Source organism: Lolium perenne, chromosome 5 (assembly GCF_019359855.2).
Source record: "Lolium perenne isolate Kyuss_39 chromosome 5, Kyuss_2.0, whole genome shotgun sequence".
NCBI lineage: Eukaryota > Viridiplantae > Streptophyta > Magnoliopsida > Poales > Poaceae > Lolium > Lolium perenne.
The window spans coordinates 232,537,355-232,562,462 of NC_067248.2; the positions used below are offsets into that span (position 1 = coordinate 232,537,355).

Consider the following 25,108-nt stretch of genomic DNA (forward strand, 5'->3'; position numbering starts at 1 on the left):
TCCAAATAGAGATAAAGAGGTGTAGAGTAAACCAGTTTAGAGGAAGAAGAATAACAGTACTGGTGAATCCTGAGCTCAGGTAATCAACACCCAGATGTCATATGTGGATACTATTTGTCTAGGGCGTGGAGAGCCTGGCCACTTCAAGCAGTCATGCAACAATTTTTTTTTGCTTCATGCTAAGCTACTAATCACCCTGTTGAAGAGTGCCTTGTGATTAAAAAAGACCTCCCCAGATAGCTAAATATTTGGGTAGTGTTGCTACTGGTCTTGGTTTCTTCCACATTGATATTCCTAAGGTGATTGTTAATATGTAGCTACGAGAAAGAACTATGGCCTAGTTCTGATAGAGGAGGGTAAATAACTCAAGTCTTCTGCGCTGCCCATTTGAAGATGCTTCGGGCAGTCGAGATTGCCAGCTCTAATATTTCGGCTGAGCAGACACAATCCGCAGCTACGAGACAATTATCAAGGCCACCCGCACTCGACACCCAAAACAAGAAGACAACTGACTCAAGCGGAAGCTCACCAGGAAAAAAATCAGAAAAACACAAAAAGTACTTTATATTTCGCATTTTAACTTCATCAACTCAAAATTTTGAGCTTAATCAAGCACTTTTAGTTAAAGTAAGTAAACCATTGAAATTTTGCACCGGTACAACACTGAACACGTGACATATAAGGGCGTGTTTGGTAGCCTAGGCGCCCCTTGGCTCGCATCGTCCCAACATTTTTTGACCCGTTTGGTTGTTTGGGCTCACTCGCGTTCTTGCATATCACGGGTCTTAAAGCACCCCTGGGACAGGCCCTGGAGGAATGTCCAGTTTGACAGTTTCTCCGGGGACAGCCCTGGCGAGACGAAAATCGACAACAGACTGTCCGCCAGGACCCTTTCTAAATATTACTTCTAGATCCTTGACCATACCAAATATATTAGCACCATGATGGTGGGCAGGCTTCTTCCGGTGATCTTCCTCACCGTTGTAATGCTTTCCTTTCTTTCTTACGGGATGGGTACGCGTAAAAAATCGACAATGCCCCGGGTACACGAGCTTGTCAGTTTATCCAAATATGCACCCTCGGTCTCATCTAAATAGTGCGTGCATGTATTATATCCCTTGTTCGACTGTCCTGAAATGTTACCAAGAGCAGGCCAATCGTTGATGGTTACGAAAAGCAGCGCTCGTAGGTCAAATTCCTCCTTCTTGTGCTCATCCCACACACGTATACCTGTTATGGACCACAGCTGTAGAAGTTCTTCTACTAATGGCTTCAGATACACATCAATGTTGTTGCCGGGTTGCTTCGGGCCTTCGATGAGCATTGGCATCATAATGAACTTTCGCTTCATGCACAACCAAGGAGGAAGATTATAGATACATAGAGTTACATGCCAGATGCTATGACTGCAGCTCTACTCTCCAAAAGGATTCATGCCATCTGTACTTAGACCAAATCTTAAGTTCCTTGCATGCAAAGTATGGATACTTTCTATCGATTTTTCTCCACTGCGACCCATCAGCAGGATGTCTCAAATTCTTGTCTTTCTGACAGTCTTCATTGTGCCAATGCAACAACCTGGCGTGCTCTTTATTTCTAAACAAACGTTTCAGTCGTGGTATTATAGGAACATACCACATAATCTTGGCAGGAAACCTCTTCCTGAGGCGCTCGCCCTCAACATCACCCGGGCCATCTTGTCTGATCTTATACCGCAATGCAGTGCACACCGGGCATGCATCCAAATTCTCGTACTAGCCGCGGTAGAAGATGCAGTAATTAATGCATGCATGTATCTTCTGCACATCTAATACTAGAGGGCAGACAACCTTCATCGCTTCGTATGTACTGGTGGGCAATTCGTTACCCCTTGAAAGCTACTTCTTAATTATTTTCAGCAATTTTTCAAACCCCGAGTCAGTCACACCGTTCTCTTCCTTCCATTGCAACAATTTCAGTGTGCTATCTAGTTTTTCTGGCCATCTTCGCAAGTTGGGTACAACAATTTATTGTGATCCTCTAACATCTTGTCGAAGTTCAACCTTTCCTTTTCAGTTTCACATTCTCTACTTGCGTCAGCAATAGCCCGACCAAGATCACCAACAGGCTCATCTGATGCCTCTTGATCTTTTGCTTCATTGTCTTCATTGTTTTCTTCTGATGGAACACAATCTCCCTTTGCAGTATCACCATATTCAACGAACATGGGATAGTTGTCATCATCATCTTCTTCTTCATTGTCTTTCATCATAACCCCTCTTTCTCCGTGCTTGGTCCAACAATTGTAGTGGGGCATGAAACCGGACCGCAGCAGGTGTGTGTGAATGGTACTCGGGGAAGAGAAATTTATGACATTCTCATTAACACATGGACAATACATAAAACCACCTTGTTTGTTTGCCTCAGCCACATCGATAAAAAATTTCAGGCCGGAAGTGAACTCGTTAAAGCGTTGATCAATGTACATCCATTGTCGATTCATCGACATGATATAATTAAGCTTATCAAAAACCATTATAGAACATCATGATTAGTGAAGCGATGTATATATACACACATGCATTTTATCAATGATAGATGAAAGGATAAAGTTGTTAACCTCGACGGAGAAGGAAAAGGACAGTTAAACGTGGTTTGCTTTGTGTGAACTCAAGTGGCAAAAACTCTTAGGCATTCCATCGAACACCTCTTGTACATATGAAGAGGGCAAAGCAACATACACCTCTCTTGTGCTAAGAAGTGGAAAATGATAAGTGTGGCTCACACTTGAGCAGGGCAGAGTATATATATAGAGATGGGCGTTAGTCCAGGTTGGTAAAATAAACCGGGACTAAAGGTTAAACCTTTGGTCCCGGTTGGTAGTACCAACCGGGACTAAAAGGGATCGGGGCCTAACATGCCCTAACGCGCTCTGCTGCAACCCCTTTTGTCCCGGTTTGTATTACAAACCGGGACCAAATGCCCCAAACGAACCGGGATTAGAAGATGACGTCGCCCCGCCAAACGAACCGGAACCAACGCCACCCACTGGTCTCGGTTTACTTTAAAACCGGAACTAAATCTCACAGGGGATTTGGACGAAAGGCCTGTTTTCTACTAGTGTGATTTTGGATTCCATGAAAACTGAAGCTGTGGGGTTAGGAAGAGTTCTGCTCGAAATAAATTACATCAATCTTCAACGAGCCTTAAGGACATCAACATATGATTTTGCACCGATACGTGTCTTGATTGGTGATCTGAGGTTCAGGATACAAATGAGTTTTACTGACGCTACTGTTATTTATACTCCTTGATGTTATAATCAGTCAGCTCATGAGTTGGCGCAGCGTTGGGTGTAGGAGTAGCTCACCATGAACATGTACCGGCGATTTAGATTTGCATGCTTCCTAGTAACTGTTCCTGGCTTTCACGTTATATCTCCTCGGAAAGTCTCGGCCGAACCATGTCCCTGGTGGCAAGTAGCCGATACAGAAGGGCGCAACAACTACAAGCATAGTACATAGCTAGAATGTGACATGTCAAGGACTCGTGCTAGTAAAAAATACGAACAACCCAGCTGCATGCATGTCTCCCTGTAATCATCAGTACTCACCTCTCTGCTTATATAAATCCATCAGAACATGATATACACCAGTGTGAGGAAGAGCGACTCAGAAGCCCTATCTGACAACTGCACACGTAGTTTCTGATCAGACTGGATGAAACTGAAGAACATCAACCTGTAAGCTGGAGAGGATGTATTGCCGTTGCACTGGATGTAAGAGTAAGACAGTCGTGTAGTAGGATTGATGAGAGCTCCTAGGAACTAGGATACAGGACATCTATGAATTCTCCAAGTCAGATGCACATGTACCAAATCTGTTGTGGCTTTGGCGGGTCACGGAACCGGATGGGGAAAAGCTCCCTGCATCTCGCCGGTGTTACTGCTTCCGTCACCTCACCTCACCACACCTGGGTCTTTGCATCTCAGCCACCGTGCAACCTTGCTGCTACTGGCGTCTCACTCTAGTTTACTTTTATGTTCAAAACTCACATAATAATAGTTGTACAGCAGGAGCTCACGTTGTACCTGGTAATACCGCCAACCATGTTCATACTTGACAAAGAATGTCAAGGACACGGAAAAGGTCTGTAGCATTGTCGTAAATCTTCAGCGAAACACCAAGACTAGCTCAGGAAAACAGGACGGTAGCAAAACTTTTAATAAGATGGAGACCAGGTATGTCATCTCTTGTTACAACTAGAATCATATGGTAGCCACCCATAAATAACCTGCTTAATACCATCCAGAGCTACCTACTTAATACCATCCAGATCTGCGATAAACATAGCATTTCACGGATGCATTAGCCTCGAAAATGCTGAGCATTTCCTTGTATCCTCTGTCACTTGGAAAAAGCTTATGGGATATCCTCACGGTCATTCTTTTCATCCGAGTCGCACATCTGAACAGAAGTTTCAAGAAATCAACTTCATGGCCAGTTCCCTCAAACCCATCTATTTCTATTTCTTCAAGAGACGTCATAGGGATAGTTTGACTTTTCCAGTTTGGGGATTCATCACAAAGGCAATCTGCTGGGCATGCTTGTGTTCTCTGAAAGAAATGTGAAGTGTTGCTGATTATAGATTCCCCAAAATCTACTCATATAGGAACATAAATAAACTTATAAATAAATCAAAACAGGCCTCTTAAACAAATTACATATCAGTTAGCCAGATTGAAGAGTTACCTTGAAGTTCCATATGACCACCTTAAGACTAAGTATACTGGTGTAAGTTGCAAGTAGATTCGACACCACAGCTCCAAAAACATGTCCATATGCTGCCAAAACTATATGCAGAACAGAAAATGGAGGAAGCAGTGCTATCTTTTGAATCAAGTCATGGTCCACATGCATATACTCCTGTAAATGTATAAAAATTTCATGAAAAGGAAATGATACAAATCAAGTAACAGTACCATTAAAGCAATTTGACAATGTAAAATAGAAGTAATTGTGTGATTTTTGATGCAAGGTCAACGACCTATGAAGCATGCCTTCGGCAGACGTGACTCGAAGAAAGGTCTAAGCATGAGCATAGAGAAAGCTACTTCATTCTGTTCCCCGACTACCTCAAGCCTGCATCTTCTCAATGGTTTGTCGTTTTGAAGAACATATATTAACTCTTATCTCACCCCTTTGCTCATATATGGCATATGTGTTCTTAACATACCAGTGCAGATCATTGAGTTCATCGATAGGGCGAGAAGGCACTGCCTATGGAGGAAATCAGAGGACAGGGAAGTGAAAACCTATTCATTAGCTCCATGGGATTTGGTCTGTAGACCAAAAAAGAAAGGAGGGCTTGGTATATTAGATTTAGAAGTTCAAGCCCTTTTACTGAGGTATTTGCAGAAATTTTATCACAAATATGACATTCCATGGGTCATATAAATTTGGTTCAAGTATTACCCAAACGGTGTGCCTCATTCCAAAAAAACATGTGGGTCATTTAGGTGGCGAGACATCTTCAACTATTCTGATGTATTCAGAGGCATCACCTCATGCACAGTCAATGTTGGGGACAAAGTTTTGCTTTGGAAAGACGTTTGGCATGGTGACAGTGCTTTGGAAGATCAACTCTCACTGCTGTTCTCTTTTTCTACTACTGAAGATTGCTCGGTTCTTCAGTTTATTGGGCATAGCGCCCTAGAGTATAATTTCCAATTACCCGTCTCGATAGAGGCTGGTTTGGAGCTGTACTCTTTAAATCAAATTTTCGATAGTCTAGACATGGAGACACACATTCCTGATGAGTCGGGATACAGCTAGGGAAATTCAGAATACGCAGCTCACAAGTACTACAATTTTTTCTTCAGAGAGGTGCAACCACTACCTTGTCTCCCTCTCATGTGGAAAACTAAGTGTCAAATGAAACACAAAGTTTTTGCTTGGTTGCTCATGATTGTTGGTCCTCTATGGGCATCAGCTGGAATATGAATTTATCCTTGAGTGACAGAGTGGTAGCAGCAGCAAAACAATGGTCTGATCCTTTCTTCTTGGAATATGTCATCCTTGGTGCCTGGGATAAATGGAAACAAAGGAATAGGAAGCACTTTGAAGACATCGACATCTCCAATGACTGCTGGCTTGCACAGCTTAGTGTGGATCTGGAGCTTCTAAAATCTAGAGTGAAGAAAGACCGTAGACATAACATAGATTCATTTGTAACAAGGATTGTAATTTAATTTCTCTTTGGAGCTTGGCCAGCCTAGAACAGTAGGAGTCTCTCCTGCTGTAGGTTCCCCTCAAAACAAGTTTTGACTTCAATCAAGGCGATCAATCACCCTCCTTAACATAACTTGAAAACAAAATGCCACTATCGAGTCATAACACTTGATATGTGATGCAACAGCAATTAGTATATTGTGTGGTGTGGGGATTGTGGTACGTAGCATTATCAGCCTGACATACTCGCAGCTGGTAAGGTGGTCTTGGAGCTTATAGTTCGTAGTGTTATGGTCTTGGTAGGGAAAGAACATCAGGATAGGGAAATAAAATTCTATTTACTCGAAATTCCTGGCTTGCTATTTTAAGCACATGCATACACTTGACCTGGCTTCGCACTACCAGATTCCTTGATTCATGTTTAATTCTCATGCCGTCTTTGGCTCCATTGACAGCAAACCCAAATTTATAATCAAATATTGATTTCCCTTTCCTCGTCTAAAATTTCAAACTCACTTAATCCCCTATCATACGTTGCTTTGGTTTGAACTTGCGTATTGCACCATTCTTGTGCTCCACACTTACCCTAGATGACTCCTCTACCATACCTATGAAAAAGCCATTCCTCAAAGGTAGTAACAGTAATCAAGGTCAAACTGTAGCACAAAAGCAATTGTGCTATCTGAGTGGGTTCCATGGCATTTGACATGGTAGAGCAGGGTAGCAGCGGACATTGATTGGTGGAGTGTGAGGTGGTGGGGCAAGTAGCTGGTGAGCATTAAGGTACACATAGGTTTTTTATTGGCAACCATATAGTAGTCGTAGCAGTAGTGCCCTCTCGCTACGGATGCATGGTTGTGTTTTGGAATAGCGTTTTCAGAACTTATATCGGCTCAACACATGTTTGGAAAAGATGGTAAAAGTTTGGGATTTTTTGAAAAAATGACTCCATGGAAATTGTTTGCTCGTGCTTAAAGGTGGAATAAATTTGTTGCTCGTGTTCTTTAAATATATAGTACCCTAACGACGTACATAAATTCTTTTTAGGGTACTTACTTAGATAAAAAGGTCTTTATACTTAGATACAAAGTTGCAATGCGGCACCTTTTACTGGTATTAGTTGGACATTCTATTTGGACTCAACCTTATCCAATTTGCTACGTAGTTGACTTTTTTCCATCAGTTTATAGCAACCTACCTTGCGGCAATACTATCTCTGATCCAACATGTAAGTCCACGTTAGTAATATAATAAGACATCTCAGCACGAAGACTATACTAAATGGTGAATTGGGCAGGAGACAAAACACACCGAACAGCAGCCGACTTTTTCACCACTTTTCATTGCTTGTTTCTTTCTTAGTTGAATATAGACTAGATTAGCTGTAGACTAACATGTCTGCATTACTTCATTTACTGTGCTTACTTAGATAACAGGCTTTTATACTTGGATACAAAGTTGCAGTACTCATGTCATGCTGGATCTTCAGCGATCCACCTTATCCAAATTTGATACTGATACTTATTTCATCAATTTATAACAACCTACTCTGTGGCATATACTATCTCCAATCCAAATGTAAGTCATTTTAGAATCTGCATAAGCTCAACATTTATATGTTTGACCATCTACACTAGTCCTGTAACAACTTACGGCAACCTAGAATTAGGCCTAAAAGGTAAAGTAAATTGAGCAGAAGGGAAGACATACCGAAAAATCTATGTTCAACCGTAGGACGTAGGCACTGTCATCTGTCCATAGATCCAGGCTGCGCAGACGCCATAGCAGCTCACCAATCCCGACACTCTGTACCGCACATGAGTACGACCACCAGAGATCTTCCACCATCGGCGCTGAGAACAACACATTGAAGTCGCTGTCCATGGTGGCTCGCAGCGTGAACCGCTTAAGCACGGGGGCCATGATATCAAGGTTACTCAGCCACCCGTTGTTTTTTAAGACAAGCTCCTCAATCGTCGGTGAGTGAACTTTGAATGTGCCTAGACCAAAGCAGCTGCGTACCTTTAGCACGCGTAGATGAGGGCACCGCCTGATCAGCCCAACCACAGACAACCTCTCCAGCGCAGGGAACTCAACGCCCCCCGGCGGTGGTGTTAGATAGAGGTTGTCTATGCGGAGCTTGATCGAGGTGGCGCGTTCGAAGCAGGGAATCTCGATAGGAATGTCACGATCTTTACAGTGCCCACAGACATCTATGACGAGATCCACCGGGGCGAGCCCCGCGGCGGCATTGAGCTGGGCGGAGACGCGAGCAGGTCCAGAATCCTGTGTCTCTCGGGGATCTCTATTTCGAGGCGGGACAGGGCGGGGCAGGCGACCTGTTGGAGGGCAGCGTCGACTGCGTCCAAGGGCATGTCGCGGAAGGAGAGCTCGAAAAGGTGCCTCCAGAGACCGCGCCACCTGCGGGAGAGAGAGCTTGTGTGGGCGGCAGCGCGGGCGCAGCGGAGGTGAACGAGGATTTGGAGCAGCATTTCGTCCGGAAGGGCGCTGATCCGGTCGTCTCCGCCGCCGTCTGGGCAGCGGCGTGGCTGGGAACGACGGCGAGATCCTATCAGCGACTGCGAGCTGAGACGAAGACTTGACCGCAGCTCCATCCCTGATACAAATCGGAAGGATGCGGCGAACTACGGGGACAGAGACGGCGGCCGGAAGAAAGGAACCGGCGGCGGCGGGCTAGACGAGTAACGGAAGTGTGTGTGTGTGTGTCGGGTGGAGTGTTGTGTTACCTGTCGGTGGCAGGGGCACGAGCGAGTACGGGAGCAGAAACCGTCGGGCTCCCAGCAACCTCGGTAGAGGAGGTCCCCGTCCGCTTGGTGGGTGGCGCAGACGGCGCATCCAGAGCCGCCTTCCTCTTTCCATTGCTAGAAAATGGTGGTTCTCCTTTCCCTGGCATACAACTCTCATAGGTTGGGACTGATGTTCTATTGGCTATCACTCCAAATAAATCACCGAAGCCAGGTTCTTGTTCCTCATTCTGTATTTCATCTTCTCTTCGAGCTTCAGTACCAGTATCCATGTAGTCAACTGAATAACTACATGGGCTACGTCCCTTCCATTCCGTCTCCTCGGGCATCAAAGGATCCCGTTGATCTGAGCATCACATAAGAATAATAAAGTTAGCACGATCCACTTGCTTGCATGTTGTAATACAACCTTGGAAAACCAAATGGTATCTTTCTTCTTTTTTACTTTCTGTATCAAAAATTTCTGATGTTAGCACCAAGACCACAAGCAGACACAGAGGAGAATTCAGTTGGTGATAAGCAAGACACTTTAGAAAACAATTACAGCACATGAATCGAATGTATGAATTATTACCTTCTTTGACATGCTGCGATGTTCATCCCAATAACAATTATCTACATAGAATAAGGTGTTAGGTAGGTGGACAAAAGACAGAGGACTGCTGCAGGTATACAGAGAAACAGGGACAGGCACATACGCTTGTTCCAACTAAATTTAATGCTATCCTTAGTGATTTTGTATTTTTGCTTTAGGTTGTGTTGTTGTCTTCTCTCTTTTATCTAGAATATCTTCAATATCCTTATCCGTTACTGCTCTGTCGACAGAACTGAAAACCTTTCCAGCACCCAACAATGTCATTTTTGGAAGGTCATCCTTATTGACAGCTGAACAGAAGAGAAAGTTATCAGAAAAAATCATATACCCAATTACTAAAGAAAAATGCTCGAACAAGGCAATGAGTATCAAAACCATACTTTCTCTGTGTGCGAATCGTCCTTACCCAAAAATTAAAGGATACAATGCTAGCTTTTTATACCCTTCCTGAAACACTTTTTCCTCGACGGTGTGCTGTAATTTCGTTTGCGTTATATTTCCAGACAGATAGCAATACAAAATTTAGCATTATATAGAAACAACAAACCTCAGTGCAAAAGCGGAAAACTTGAACTTGTTACCTATTCCAGTAACACGGACTAGAGCTTGCAGATCAGCATGTGGATTCCTGAAGGCACAAAAGTACCAAAGAATTAAGATTCGATTCCTAGGGTGAGCAACAAAATCATGTTTAGCATAATAAAGTGCATACCAATCGCTGTCGTAAAATATTACAACATCAGCAGTGGGCAAGTTGATACCACCGCCACATGCCCCAGTTGAAAGTAAGAAAACAAACTTGTCTTCCTTGTTGAAGGCTTCAATGACTTCATCACGATCTTCTAGGCGTGTACCTCCATATATTTTACAATAATTATATTCTCTGTAATTAAGATACTCTTCCAAGATTTTTAAAAGCGTAGGCATCTGCAGGATATAGTGTTATATATGTTAGACAAAGCAAAATTCTGGGAAAATAAATTGCTTAGTGAGTTGCGCGGTGCACATGCTTAGTGTCGACGAGTGGTATATCTCCTACACACTTGCTAAACCAATAATTCATTCAAATCTGCATGGCAGTGAAAAACAATCACCGTTGAAAAAATAAAGACTTTGGAACCACGCTCTTTTAACTTATGCAGCAACTTATCTAGTAGAACCATTTTTCCTATGCAAATATAAAGAAAAAACATCAATAAGAATCCACAGAAAATTATGTAGGTAAACATGTTACGGTTGTATAAAAAAATATGTGATTGAGATGTGAAATAAGCAAGGAACATAATGCTACCTGAATTCTCAATTAGATCTTCTAAAGTTTGGTAGGTCGGGCCGACAGGTTTAACATCTTTGCTCAAATTTGGATGGTTGCTGACCTTGCGCATCTTCATGGTCATGTTGTTGCCGTTTACAAACACACCACTACAATATAGCTGTGTTTGCTTCGAAGACATTCCAACTTTAAGTATGGTTTCCTTCTTTGCAGGGAAACTTGTTTCTTCATTAGAATTGAGCCTCCGAAGAAGAAATCGGTGAACAACCTTACCAAAAGTTGCAAAAAAGAATTATAAATAGACTTCATTTTAAAGTACTTAAATTGGTGATCACGAGAATCCCAACCTTGTGAACCTCCACCACCACCTCCTGCTGATCCAAGGTATCGGATTCTAAATCCGAATCGGAACCAGAATGTTGTAAACAATCTTTGAAGGCGGAATACGAATCCGATTTTTTATAAGGGCAACCAAAATTTGAGACCACATATCGAAGGTCTCTGAAGACGTAGACGTAAAGATCTTAGGTACCACGAAGTGTAGGAGAGCCCAAAGCTCATGCAAATCATTCTGCCACGTAGAAGCAAAACAGTAATAATATTAAACCAAAAACAAATATGAAACAACACACATCAGTTACTAGCCAGTGGTAATTAAATCCATGTTCAGGACTAGCTACATTTGAAAAACAGAACTGTCAATGGAAGCTACCTGGATTGGTGTGCCTGTGATTAGGAGATGAGAGTCACTTTTGTAAGTTCTCATGAGTTCTGATAAATCAGAATGTTCATTTTTTAAATTTTCAGCTTCATCAATAATAATGTAGCCACAGTGGATACCCTTTAACTTTCTCTTTTCTATATTTGCCGTCTCATAACTAGTCACACACACATCAAAATCATGCGCCTGCGGTGAGTCCCATATAGCTTTCTAACATAGAAAAAGAAAGAGAAGGTCAGTAATAGTATAAGTTAAATCAATGAATAAAAAATAGACTTTTGAGACAACTAACCCGCTCTTTTTTATCCCTCAGGAACTTCACAACACGTAAGCTAGAGCAAATACTGGTGAATGCCTTCATCCAGTTGTCAATAGTCCACTTCGGAACAACAAGCATGTGACGATCAGTTTTTTCTTCTTCTTTTTTAGAATCAGTTGTGCCTCTACTCTTTTTTCTTTTGTGGATTTAGTCTAATGCTTGAGATATCCATCAATGCAATAGCTCACACCTTTTTCCCAAGACCCTAAATAATGATAATAAAAAAAGAGTAAATTCATTCCAGCAAGATCATCTTTATTATCATTATTTAGGATCTTGGAAAAAGGTGTTAACTATTGCATTGCTGGGGTATGTGAAGCATGAGACTAAACCCACAAAAGAAAAAAAAATAGAGGCACAACTGATCCTAAAAAAAAGAAAAAACTAATCGTCACATGTTTGTTATTCCGAAGTGGACTATTGACAACTAGATTAAGGCATTCAACAATATTTGCTCTAGCTTACGTGTTGTGAAGTTCCTGGGGGATAAAAAGAGCGAGTTAGTTGTCTCAAAAGTCTATTCTTTATTCATTGATTCAACTTATACTATTAGTGACCTTCTCTTTCTTTGTCTATGTTAGAAAGCTATATGGGACTCACCGCAGGCGCATGAATTTGATGTTTGCGTGACTAGTTATGAGACGGCAAATATAGAAAAGAGAAAGTTAAAGGGTATCCACTGTGTCTACATTATTATTGATGAAGCTGAAAATTTAAAGAATGAACATTCTGATTTATCAGAACTCATGAGAACTTACAAAAGTGACTCTCATCTCCTAATCACGTCCAGGTAGGTTCCATTGGTAGTTCTATTTTTCAAATGTAGCTAGCCTGAACATGGATTTAAGTACCACTGGCTAGCTCTAGACCGTGTTACTGGAATAGGTAACAAGTTCAAGTTTTCCACTTTTGCACTGAGGTTTGTTGTTTCTAGATAGTGCTAAATTTTGTATTGCTACCTGTCTGGAAATATAACGCAAACGAAATTACAGCACACCGTCGAGGAAAAAGTGTTTCAGGAAGGGTATAAAAAGCTAGCATTGTATTCTTTAATTTTTGGGCAAGGACGATTCGCACATGGAGAAAATATGGTTTTGATTGTCATTGCCTTGTTCGAGCATTTTTCTTTAGTAATTGGGTATATGATTTTTGCTGATAATTTTCTCTTCTGTTCAGCTGTCAATAAGGATGACCTTCCAAAAATGACATTGTTGGGTACTGGAAAGGTTTTCAGTTCTGAGGACAGCACAGTAACGGATAAAGATATTGAAGATATTTTAGATAAAAGAGAGAAGACAACAACACAACCTAAAGCAAAAATACAAAAAATCACTAAGGATAGCATTAAATTTAGTTGGAACAAGCATATGTGTCTGTCCCTGTCCCTGTTTCTCTGTATACCTGCAGCAGCCCTCTGTCTTTTGTCCACCTACCTAACACCTTCTTCTATGTAGATAATTGTTATTGGGATGAACATCGCAGCATGTTAGAGAAGGTAATAATTCATACATTTGATTCATGTGATGTAATTGTTTTCTAAAGTGTCTTGTTTATCACCAACTGAATTCTCCTCTGTGTCTGCTTGTGGTCTTGGTGCTAACATCAAAAAAATTTGATACAGAAAGGAAAAAAAAAGAACGATACCATTGAGGGGGAAGCCGAAGGTATTTTGGTTTTCCAAGGTTGTATTACAACATGCAAGCAAGTGGATCGTGCTAACTTTATTATTCTTATGTGATGCTCAGATCAGCGGGATCCTTTGATGCCCGAGGAGGCGGAATGGAAGGGACGTAGCCCATGTAGTTATTCAGTTGACTACATGGATACTGGTACTGAAGCTCGAATAGAAGATGAAATACAGAATGAGGAACAAGAACCTGGCTTCGGTGATTTAGTTGGAGTGATAGCCAATAGAACATCAGTCTCAACCTATGAGAGTTGTATGTCAGGGAAAGGAGAACCACCATTTTCTAGCAATGGAAAGAGGAAGGCGGCTCTGGATGCGCCGTCTGCGCCACCCGCCAAGCGGACGGGGACCTCCTCCACCGAGGGTGCTGGGAGCCCGATGGTTTCTGCTCCTGTACTCGCTCGTGCCCCTGCCCTCGCTCGTGCCCCTGCCACCGACAGGTAACAACAAGGATGGAATTTTTGGAGTGGTGGGGGCGGCGGTTGGGCTGGGCTGAAATGGCAAACCCAAAGAAAGTGTTTAGAGGAGAAGGTCCAAAACAAGGATGGAATTTTTAATCAATCTCAGGGTGTGTTTGGTTGAGCTGTAGATTTCTGAAAATCAGCTGTGGGGAATCTGCTGTGAGAAAGCTGCTGTGAGCTGACAACTGTGGGAAAGCTGGAAGTTGTTTGGTTGTAACAACTGCCAACTGTAGATTCGATAGAAAAATGTCTGTAATGCCCTAAAGCTCCGGGATATTATTTATACTAGGTAGGAAGGCGCGGCTTGCCGCGTGCTTGCCCGCCTACGGCGGTCAAGCAAATATGGAGAAACGATGAAAATATGTAACTGAATTTATCATTAGGTTGGCAAGAGAATGTCATGTGTTAAGTCCATGGCTATGTAATATTAATTCAGGAAAGGTTATTGTACTCAAGCTATTTTTATTTTAGCTTACCTGTAAAACGGTCGGCAACAAACTATCAATAAGCATTTTGGAAGAAGATAGACAAGACCGTCTATACAATAAGTCGAGTTACTTGGCAAATGCAGTAGACTCAAGTGTGTCCAGATGTTCTAAACAAAGATTGCATAAATAATAAGTACCTAGATCATACATTTTAATAGTAGAAGTGTAGTACAAAAGTGAAAATAAGGTAGTAGTGCTACTCTCTGACTGATTTCCATAACCATTTCTTAGCTAAAAGTTGAATACCAAGAGATGTATGGTCTGTAAACCTGGTACAGAATCACCACATAACTATATTTATCCCGTGTACTGAGACTTCATGCTAGGTGCTTATGTTTGATTGTAACGGCAACATGCGGGCTACAAAGGGAGTTTGTTTTAGTATAGCGATAAGATACCATATAAATGTTTTGTGGATCAAGATTCACATATTTTGGGTCTAAGAGATGAAGAACGTTCTCATTACCTTATAGTCTGCAGGAGTAATACTATTTTTTTTCATAATAGCACCTTACAGACGTGGCATTCTGGCTGTGTTTTTCCTGCATGTTGTGTTAGGCATCGCAGGACGAACAGATGATAGGCAAGACAATAAGGTATAATAATATAAACTTAGTCAGTGATAGAGAAAGAGCGGTGGTCTTTCAAAATAGAAATAAGGATTACATGGTTAGATGCTTCTGCAGGTGTAGATGGGAGTGTTGGTCCACCGTCTCCAATTAAGAAGCCCTGATGTATGAAATAAATCAAAAGATGTGAGATAGGATTATCGATAGAGTCGTGCATGGCAAATAGAACTATAGTGTTCCTCCTGGAGTGTATCTTACTGTCCTTAACAATTAGATAGAAATGTAAAGTTAGCTGCTTCCAAATCCTCACTAAGACAAACCTGGAGATTCTCAATCATCCTCTTATAGCCACACAGTGTTAGATGTTCCGATATTTTCTATTCGGAGGAAGAACAAACATCATAACAGTAGAACTGGTTATAGTTATGAGGCACTAAAATTAATTGCAGCACAATGAATTCTGCATATGCTAGCAGTGCAAATCCTAATTTGTGGTTCTTAGTGACAACATCTCCAAGGAGTAAATCATAGAAAAACTTCAAATAAAGACAATGGTGACAGTGATAAATGGCAATATGCTTGCCCAAAGTATTTCCTTGCTTGATCATACTTCTTAACATAATGATAATAGCACTCAACAGCCAACCGGAAAATAGATTTAAATAATATAAAAACGCAACATCAACAGAATAGCACACCAACCAAGCATTATTACATAACACACGCATAGCGGTATTACCTAGTATAGCAAAATTACTTAATATATGCAATTTTTATGTGCAAAGTTATGCTAATCCAACCCTGGCTTTGATGCCTTTTTTGCAAGGGGAGTACTAAGGATAACGACATTGTACACCTTAAATAGCAAAGGCAGTAGATTAAGCATGTACCTTTAGGCTGATTGGCGTTCTTTGCAAGAGAGAGTGTAATCTGGCCGTCAAATTCTTCATTGGGTCGAGGTGGCTCTGCCCTGTGGAGATAGCAAAGCAACCAAGGCTTAAGCAACTATTTGTTTGAAATAGCAGAAGATGTCAATACATTAAATGCTTGTAAATGTAGCAATTATATGAATCCGATTCATGGAATGGAATTTCATGAAGTTATGAAAGAGTCATATAACAAAGTGACACTCTAGCGAGGGTATCAACACCTTTGGTCTGATCGGTTCATGTTGCCAGAGCATGCTCTGTTCTCTCCCCATCACCCGAGGCTGCCGCTGATTCAAACTCCCCTCCAGGATTCCGCCCCATCAAGAAATTGCAGAGCAACTTCGTGAAATCTCCTTTATGTGTTGAGAAAAATACCAGCAGAATGTCACGCAAGTGGTTGTGATTGAAGAGTGGAGAGCAACCTCCTACCAACCAATCCCTATCACGTGAAAACTGGCACACAATTGGTATCTACTTGTATGCTTATTTGTACATGAAACTTGGGAGCAACTATGGTTAGGAGACCACAACACTTTTAGTTGGGCCTTGACTTGATCTTAGATCACAACAAATGCATTCAGTCATGTTGTAATGCACGTGCTAGAGTTGTAGTCATAGAAGCTCTGAATCTTCATGAATTTGACAGTTAAAATGTACACGGGATTTGAGTCATCATGTGATACGCAGACTGCGGGGTGTTCTTGCTCAGCACAATGGAAATCTGTTTATCTAATATTGAAGTGTTTTTAATTAGTATTTTCGATGTTTAATCAGAACATCATTGAAAAAAGGCCAGATGTTGTATACCTAAACTGAACAGGATCATGAAACACGGGGGCAAAACACCAAAGGAAATTGCAAAGCCTGACAGGCTACCATGTCTTGGTTGTTTTGCCCATGTCATAGAGAGTATGTTCACCCTGAAAAGGGTCAGGAGAGTAGGTAAAATTACTTAACACTGATGCATAGATGCACTGAGTAGCAAATAGTAGTAAATAAACTTAAGAACAAACAGTAGCATGATTGTAACAGATTATCATGAATATCAAGAATAAACAATTAGTAAAGAAAAGAGAGATACACACTTCCTGAAAGTACATGACTATCCTGCCTGTATACTCACATCACATATGTATTTGCGAAAAAATTGGGAATATAATCATTAATTATTTGCACCATTCTCCAAAAAATGAAATGAAACTTTTCTAAGCTATAATACAGTACATATTCAACCTCCATATTGCAAACATGTGCAGGATAAAGTACTATCTAAACCTCTAGCCTTTCATCCTAACTGACCAAGCGATAAAATCTCAATAGCATGTCACTTTATTCAGACAAAATGTGCAGGTTCATGTAGCTGCAGAACCCTCTGAGTTGAAACCAAGTTCATTACAGGAAGTCTAGGTTCTTCATAAGGCACCAATGTATTGCAGTAAAAGACCATACTGATTTACCTCTTGTAGCAAGAAGATGGGGCCGTTGCTTGCATAACGACAACCGCTGAACTGATAGGGTTCTTGACAATAACTACATTAGTCTACACGAGGTAAAAAAATGAATTGTTCACAGTTTATAGATAAAGCATATAAAGAGAAAACATGTTCAGCTTGTACTCCCAGCGAATCACTACACTCTACTTTCATTGGCTGAATACAAGAATGGAAGAGAATAAATATATAGTTAATCAGGAGAACAAGGCTATTATTGAGCATGGCAGTTCAAGTAGTACATGAATCTAGATTTGATCCTAATGCATGAAAAGGGCCAAGACAGGCGCTCGGTCACGGACAATACCTATGACAACATCGCCATCCTAGTAGGAGAGAGATGTGGCAGTGGAGGAGGAGGACGGTGGGGTGAATGAGGAGGAGGCCGGAGAGCCAAAGGAGGCAGCAGAGTCGTGGGATTGTGCGCCACTGGACCGACAGCCACATCATGATATTTGAATTCCGCAGAGGCATCAGCAACTCTAGTATCCTCACTTATTAAGGATTTTATGTTTTTCTATGAGTTAATGAAATGGCTAACTACATAGTAACAACAACAATATTAACCATGTTTACATCCTTGCAAGAACAGTTGTCAAACCTGGCGCAAAGAGCATAGTGAAAACATCTTTCTTGCATGATAAAGACAAATACTCTTCTCTTCTGAATATCCACAGCAAAGGAACAAAAAAAATTCCTTGCATCTAGACAGAAAATATATATGTCAGTTCAAAAGGATAGTGCATATATTCTTAAGGTAGCTGCCCAGACAATCTGTTTTTTGCAACAAGAATAAATCTGGCCTAGTTCACATTTTCAGTTCTAAGACTAATTTGCAATATGGAAATTTAGCACCACATCCTATTATAGCTATATTCTGCACTAATCATGTAATAGTTCTGCCTTATCTTGAAATATGTATGAACATGAACAACAGTTAACATGCCAATGTTATAGGAATTAAAACATGCAGAGAGCATCTTATTTACCTTCAGCTGTTCAATCTTGCATAGCTATGACTGGAGGAACTCCCACTGGACAAACGAAGGCGATCTTAAGGGCCGTGCTACAAATCCAACGAAAGTAACCATGTCAAATTCCGAGAAGAAAAACCTATACGAAGAACATTGTCATTAACATTCAAATAACAAGTTTGAACTAAGAATAAAGCTATACCTGAAGAAGTGTAAACGGAGCAGTAGCATGGAAGCAACCACGTGACGAGCTCAACCAGCACTGCAACGCACAGAAGCCACAACAGATTGAGGAAATAGTTAGCAAACATAGAAGTGAACCTGCATAGGGGATGAAAGAAATGAGAGGAAAGGGATTGCAGCAGAAAAGATCAGGCCATGACCTCGTCATGTCCATGGCCGACAGGTCGAGGATCCCAACATACCTCATGCTGCTGCTCCCGTGGCCGGGCCAATGGTGGAGAAGACGTCGCGGAAAAGGCCATCGCCGCGCTGGGGTCAGGTCCACCATCGGGAAGCTGCCTCCGATTACCCCATCTGGACAAACCATCAACACCTAGTGAGCGTAAATATTACCAAGCCAGACAAGGTGTATACATGAGCATTGCAACAAACTGCTCACCTCTATCTGCAGCGACAAAGCAGCCGCACAAGCATCGTCATCTTCTATCACACTTTGCATCCCAACAAGTGTGTCACTATATAAAATAAATTGGTACCTTAATATATAGCAAAGGGTCAGGATGATGTTATGCTTCAGATCTGGCTAGTTTTGGTTTTACTTCATAATTCCAGCCAATATAGCTAGAAGAGGACGAGGAAGAGGACGAGGGGCGGCGCATCACGCCGCTTGCGCTCGTGGTTAGGGAGGCACGACGCCGCGCCGGGGCAGCGCACAACACCACCACCGTCGTGCTCCGCGCCAGGGCAGGGCACGCCGCCGCCGCCGTGGTGCTCGGGATCGAGACACCAGAGGCCACGTGGTGAGCCTGGCTGCCACCGCCGCCACTAGGTAGATCCCGCACGGCCGCGCCAGCTATCGCGTCGCCTGCTGGCCTTTCCCGCACGTCTGGTCGCCTGATGGTCTTCCTAATCGCGCCGCCGCATCCCGGTCTCCGGTGCTCCTCCTCACAAGTTGGGGACAAAGGGGAAACGAGGAGAGGTCGAGGATCTCCGGTCCGCCCACAGATCCATCGACGGAAAAGGACTGAGCGAAGAAAATCAACCGGGATCTGAAGAAAATCGCGGCGGCCGCTAGGGTTTGAGGATGGATGCGGGACATGATTGGGCGAGGAAGAATAGGGCAGGGGATTGGTGGCGGCCCTACCCCTCTCACCCCATGGCCTCCTTGGCCAGCGAGGGCTCTCGTCGTGCCGCTCCTACCCCGTACCCGGCGACGAAGGGCGAGCCGCCACAGGCGCGAGAAGAAAATGAGAAGCGAAAAGACGAAAATACCCCTGGTGGGAATGCAAAACTATGGTTCAACCACCGCGGCGTACTGTTCACTTAAACACCCACACGAGCGCCTACGTAACCTGTGTCGCTGACAAGCTGGGCCTGCGAAAAGCAGCCCCACAAATCAGTGCCCACACGGGTATATCACGCAGGTGAAGAGATGCCGTTGGCAATGAACGGTTGGGACCATGTGAGCAGTGTGAAGATCCCGATCGGATGGCTCACAATACTCGATCTGGAAAATTGACGGCAGACATTCCGCCATGTCACTTGATCCGACAGCCAGGATTCAAGTGCCCTGGATGGAGGCCTTGAGGTGCCATAGTGTTTAAGAGCAAGTACAATAAGGCTGACTCAGCAAGCTATAAGAATTAAAATAGTGTTGTTTTGCTTAGGTGGATGAGAGAGAAGTGGAGAGAGAAGAGAGATGGGCTCTCATGCAAGAGCCAGCTCTTGCACGTGCTCCTAGGCACTTTGTGAATATGTGTGGTGGACCTTTTACACATAAAGTTATCAATCCTTAAAGCCAACTATTGTACAAGTTAGCTATAAACTGACTATAGCTGGCCTTATAGCCAGCACCCGACTGCACTATTGGAATTGCTCTAAAAGAGATGCTAATTGATCACATAACAACGATAATATACAGCTTTATTCAAATGACCTAAGGGTCTGTGCCCAGCAAGAACCTCTTCTCTACAAATGTCACAGAAATGCTTGACATTTGCCTTACCCCATACAGCCTTCTCACCCATACTTCAATACAAAAAGGTCACTTCAGCTAATACACAACAATTTCTTGTGTATATGCTCGAAAATACAATAGATTAGAGAACAAGCATGCATATTCGTACGACAAACAATTGTTCTCCAGGGGTAAATTCCTATATATGACAGGCCATACACAATATTCGTTCTACATATAAGTAACCAGCCGAAATTTATTTACAGAGCAAGCTATATTTTGCAAGCAATATTCATACCATGTTCTACATATAAGTAACCAGCCGAAATTTATTTACAGAGCAAGCAGTACAAGCAACTAGCCCACATACGAACTCACGGATACATGAATATGGACCAAGAAGAGGTTGGTGTGGCCGCCTGTTCCCTGGCGGCGGAGAGACGGCTGCCGGACACCGCGGCGCGCACGTTGAAGAAGGGAGGTCGGACGGGACCGACATCAATCACGATTGGGCGCACGGAGGGCGGGTATGTCGCCGGAGGAGCTGGGTCGAGAACGTACGCCCGCTTTGCGCACACGTAAACGCTACGGGCAGCTCCATGCGAGTTTGGGATTATTTTGTGGGAGGGCAAATCGGTCCGAAAAAGTGTTGGACCAAGGAAACAATCCTCCCTTTATTATTAGGTATAGATGTGCATGATATCATGTTGTATATTGTCGTTGTCATGGAAAGATTCAGAGTGGTAGCTAGATGTGTGTTCTGTGTCGCGTTGGTCTAGCTAGGTTCAGGCTGGCATTAGCATTTTTGTTTCATGCTTGCTATTGGCGGTTAATATGCTTGTTCCAAATCGGCATATTTCATGAGCCTACCTCTACTTGTTGGGATTTTTCTTTACCCAGTGTTCTTACTATTGGTACGGACTTGGAGTGTATGTCGCGGGCTTGGTCACTGTGCTGGAATTGGGGACCTTTTTCCTGGGCGGATGTTTCCATCGATTCTTCTCACGCATGGTGCCTACTTTAATTACCTCAAATGCTCATGTGTCATGCGAGCCCCGTGTTGTGGCCTTCTTCTGATCAATCTCGTTCTTTATTTTTTTCGCATGCAGGTGATGCAGTCCTCTCTTATGTTAGTGGACGAGACTAGCAAGAGATTGTAGGCGAAGATGGGTTGATTTTTGTGCCACTGCAAAACCCCGTTTGAGGTATGGTGTTGCCGTGATGTACCCATTAGTTGTGCAGCTACCAACTTGGACGAGTACTCGACTTATGTTTACCGAACAATGTATATGAAGTGGTTATTTCAGCCCTGAAAGACCAAGTGAAGTGACAGAAGAACTTGCCATGGAGGTTTGAGGATTAAAATGTGCAAATTTGGGTTGTTCCTCCTTTGTATAAGTCAATACTCCAATATTTTGGCATGTGGAAAGGTGTTGAAGCAACATTCTTTTTGTTTGTTTGTCAAGATGAATAATGTGTTCCTCTTCAGCTTTAGTGATTTGTAATATTAGATGGTTTCTTATTCTGCTGCTTAGGAATTGCAACTATGTTTTGCTAGAGCAACTATGTGCGCAAGGCTATTGTGTTATGATTAGTGAAGTTGTTATCATATCAACTATCATATCTTGTTCGAGACCCTACATTTGATGATGGTGAACACCTTACCTCTCGCAATATTCAACAAGATTTGTTTATTTATTCAGTTGAACCGGGTGTGATTATCTATATCTAGATGTTGTGTATGATTACCTTTTCTAGCTAGCATGGTCAAATAAAAAATAAAAAACAATTGAAGCATCATCTACCTATGGTTCCCAACCATCATCAAAACGAGTAATCTGCTTGTTCAGGAAAATCCTAATAGATTCAACGTCTAGTTTGCGGCAAGCCCTGTATGTGCATCGGGCAAGCCATTTTGTGCTGGCGAACTGTTGGTTTGGTCATGGGAGAAAGGATTCTCCTATCTCGTGAAAACAGGAGATAAAAAAAGTCAAAGCATTTATTCCGGGTTGTTAAAGCGGTTTGTAGGTAAAAAAAATCTTGTGCTGCTTGTAGATCCGGAAGAATAGGTGCATGCATGCATTCTGATTGAAGAGTCGTGATCACCTTAATTACCTTCACTGTATGAAGAGTATGGCGTACCTGCCGCAGGGATCGATGGGATCACATAATTACTTGGCTTTTATCGTCCATAGTTCAAGGCCCGATACATCTCGGCGGTCCATCAAACTCATCAGGGAAGCGGAGAATGGAATGCCGAAATACTACTTCCCGCCCCTACCGTGCGTCTCTTCCCTCAAAGCTCTCCATTGCCCCCTCCCTCTCTCTCTATAAGTAGAAGGCCATTGCCACACACCGCGTGCGGGTAGCGTGTGTGACTTAGACTTTTACTTGTCGAGGAGAGGAGAGGTGAGGTGAGGAGAGGAGAAGAGTAGAGGAGAGAACCCTGGCCGCCCAGCTCGCAACACCACCGCCGCCGAAGGGAAGCCCCGCTTGCTCCCAGCACCACCGCCATCGGCGGGCAGCACCAGCGCGTCCTCGACAGACCTTCGCGAGCCTCCATCGTCGTTGGAGAAGATGCTGCCATAGCTCCGGCGAAGGCCATTTGCAGCTCCCAGCGAAGCTGATTCCAACCCAGGCGGCGTCCCTTTGCAGCACCACCGGAATCGCTTGCAGCTTCCCGGCGCCGCTTGCAGCACCACCGGAATCGCTTGCAGCTCTCGCGGCGTCCAATTGCAGCTTGTGCGGTGGCCGTTTGCAGCACCGCTGGAATCACCTGCAGCTTCCCGGTGCCGCTTGCAGCACCGCCGGAATCGATTGCATCTCACACGGCGTCTATTTGCAGATCGGGCGGCGACGGTTTGAAGCACCGCTGGAATCGCTTGCAGCTTCCCGGCACCGCTTGCAGCACCACCAGCACAACTTTGCAGCTACGACGGTGAACCATTGCAGCTCGGACTTCCGCCCGCTGCAGCTCCGGCGAGGAGCTGCACGGCGGCTGTGGCTTTGCAGGTCCCACCGCCTGGCTCACTGCTCGGGCTCCGCCGACCCGCTGCTCGGATCTCTGCCGCTGCATAGCTAGGAGCTCTGCAGCCCTACTCATCGGAGCTCCGCCGCCTCGCATGACGGTGGCGCCTGGCAGCAGCGGCGCGCCTCGCTGTGGTGGAGGGAGCCCATGCCGACCAGGCGGCGTGGTGATGTCGGGAGATGGAAGAGAAAAAGATGGGGAAGAATGAGTGGACGAGGAGGGCGACGAAGAGATAAGGTCGTGCGGTGGTGGGCCCTCCCACGGCTGTCTCCTGATGATCGATCGGACGTTCCAGGATCCGGAGGTTGCGGAGCGAGCAGCCTCCAACGGATCCAAAACATTTTCCTTAATTTATATGGAGAAAAATATTTCTAGTCATGTAAAAAAAGTTTCCAGCTTTGGTAAACTTTATTTCCTGTGCAACTAAATTTTGATTTCTACCAAGAATATTTCTTCAAAGGCAACCGGTGATTGCTTTCCTAATTATTATTTCTGGCATTGGAAATATATCGTTTGAAAGATCAGAGAATTATTTCAACGTAGCATCAATTTGCTTCCAAATGAAACAAATATCTGTCAGTATTTATTGAAAACATAGAATGTACTTCAAAAGAAAATATTATTTACTTCCAACGAAACAAATACATGTTTCTATATCGTTATTGCTTAGTACAAAAAGAATCAAATTTGCATCCATAGTAAATAGTATTTGCCTCTAGCGACATCAGAATTTGCTTCCATATACAACAATGGTTCATAGAGAGGTCACGAATGACGTATGCTTGAACATGGGCACCGATGTGTAGACAAATGTTTTCGAGAAGGAGCATCGACGAGACCATGCAACATCCGCGAGTAGTAAGGAAGATGTCGACGAAGATCTGAGGGAGCTCATCAACGACCTGCAACTATCTCTTGGTAGAAAAAAATGGATGCATATATGAGGCAAGTGAGGCGTGGATGCTCGGACCCAAATATATGGGCCTGTCACAACATAAAGGAGACCTAGGAAGCATGGATTGTCGGAATTAAAACTATGTAGCTATAACAACATGTATCATACTAACTGGAAGTATGAAGATGTGTATGTGCCAAACTTTCCCATCATGGCGCGGCGAAACTTGTACGTACACTTAATGGTGGCAGTGGACTCACTCATGCGAAGATAGTCGTATTGTGCATCGGCATGTGCTTCATATGCAACCATCCTCATGATGACGGTGGTGCATTTCTGGATCAACGAGAAGCCAGCTGTGAGAATGGCGTCATGCTTCAGCCTGAAGTAGGGTCGAACTCTCTCACACCATGAAGGATATCCATGAACATGTCCTTGCTCATCCTATAGGGCCACCAAAAATGTTGGCATGTGTTGCACTGTTGGAGAAGTAGCCGTTGTGCAACATAGTACGTCCCTCCAACCTCTGTTTGGGCTTTGACTTTCTTCTTGCCGGCCTTTAACC

At 43.3% G+C, this 25,108-nt stretch overlaps 1 long non-coding RNA gene and 1 pseudogene across 1 annotated transcript; both read right to left on the bottom strand.

Moving 5' to 3' along the window:
* Window positions 1-4,168: 4,168 nt before the first annotated feature.
* On the bottom strand, window positions 4,169-11,366 carry LOC127304185 (probable chromatin-remodeling complex ATPase chain; annotated as a pseudogene).
* A 5,979-nt stretch (window positions 11,367-17,345) lies between these two features.
* LOC127302255 (uncharacterized) lies at window positions 17,346-19,006 on the bottom strand. Its single transcript, XR_007852755.2, has 5 exons — window positions 18,906-19,006; window positions 18,683-18,742; window positions 18,496-18,572; window positions 18,108-18,210; window positions 17,346-17,556 (listed from the first exon to the last, which is right to left on the bottom strand). It is a non-coding gene; the product is annotated as an uncharacterized lncRNA (long non-coding RNA).
* Window positions 19,007-25,108: the final 6,102 nt, after the last annotated feature.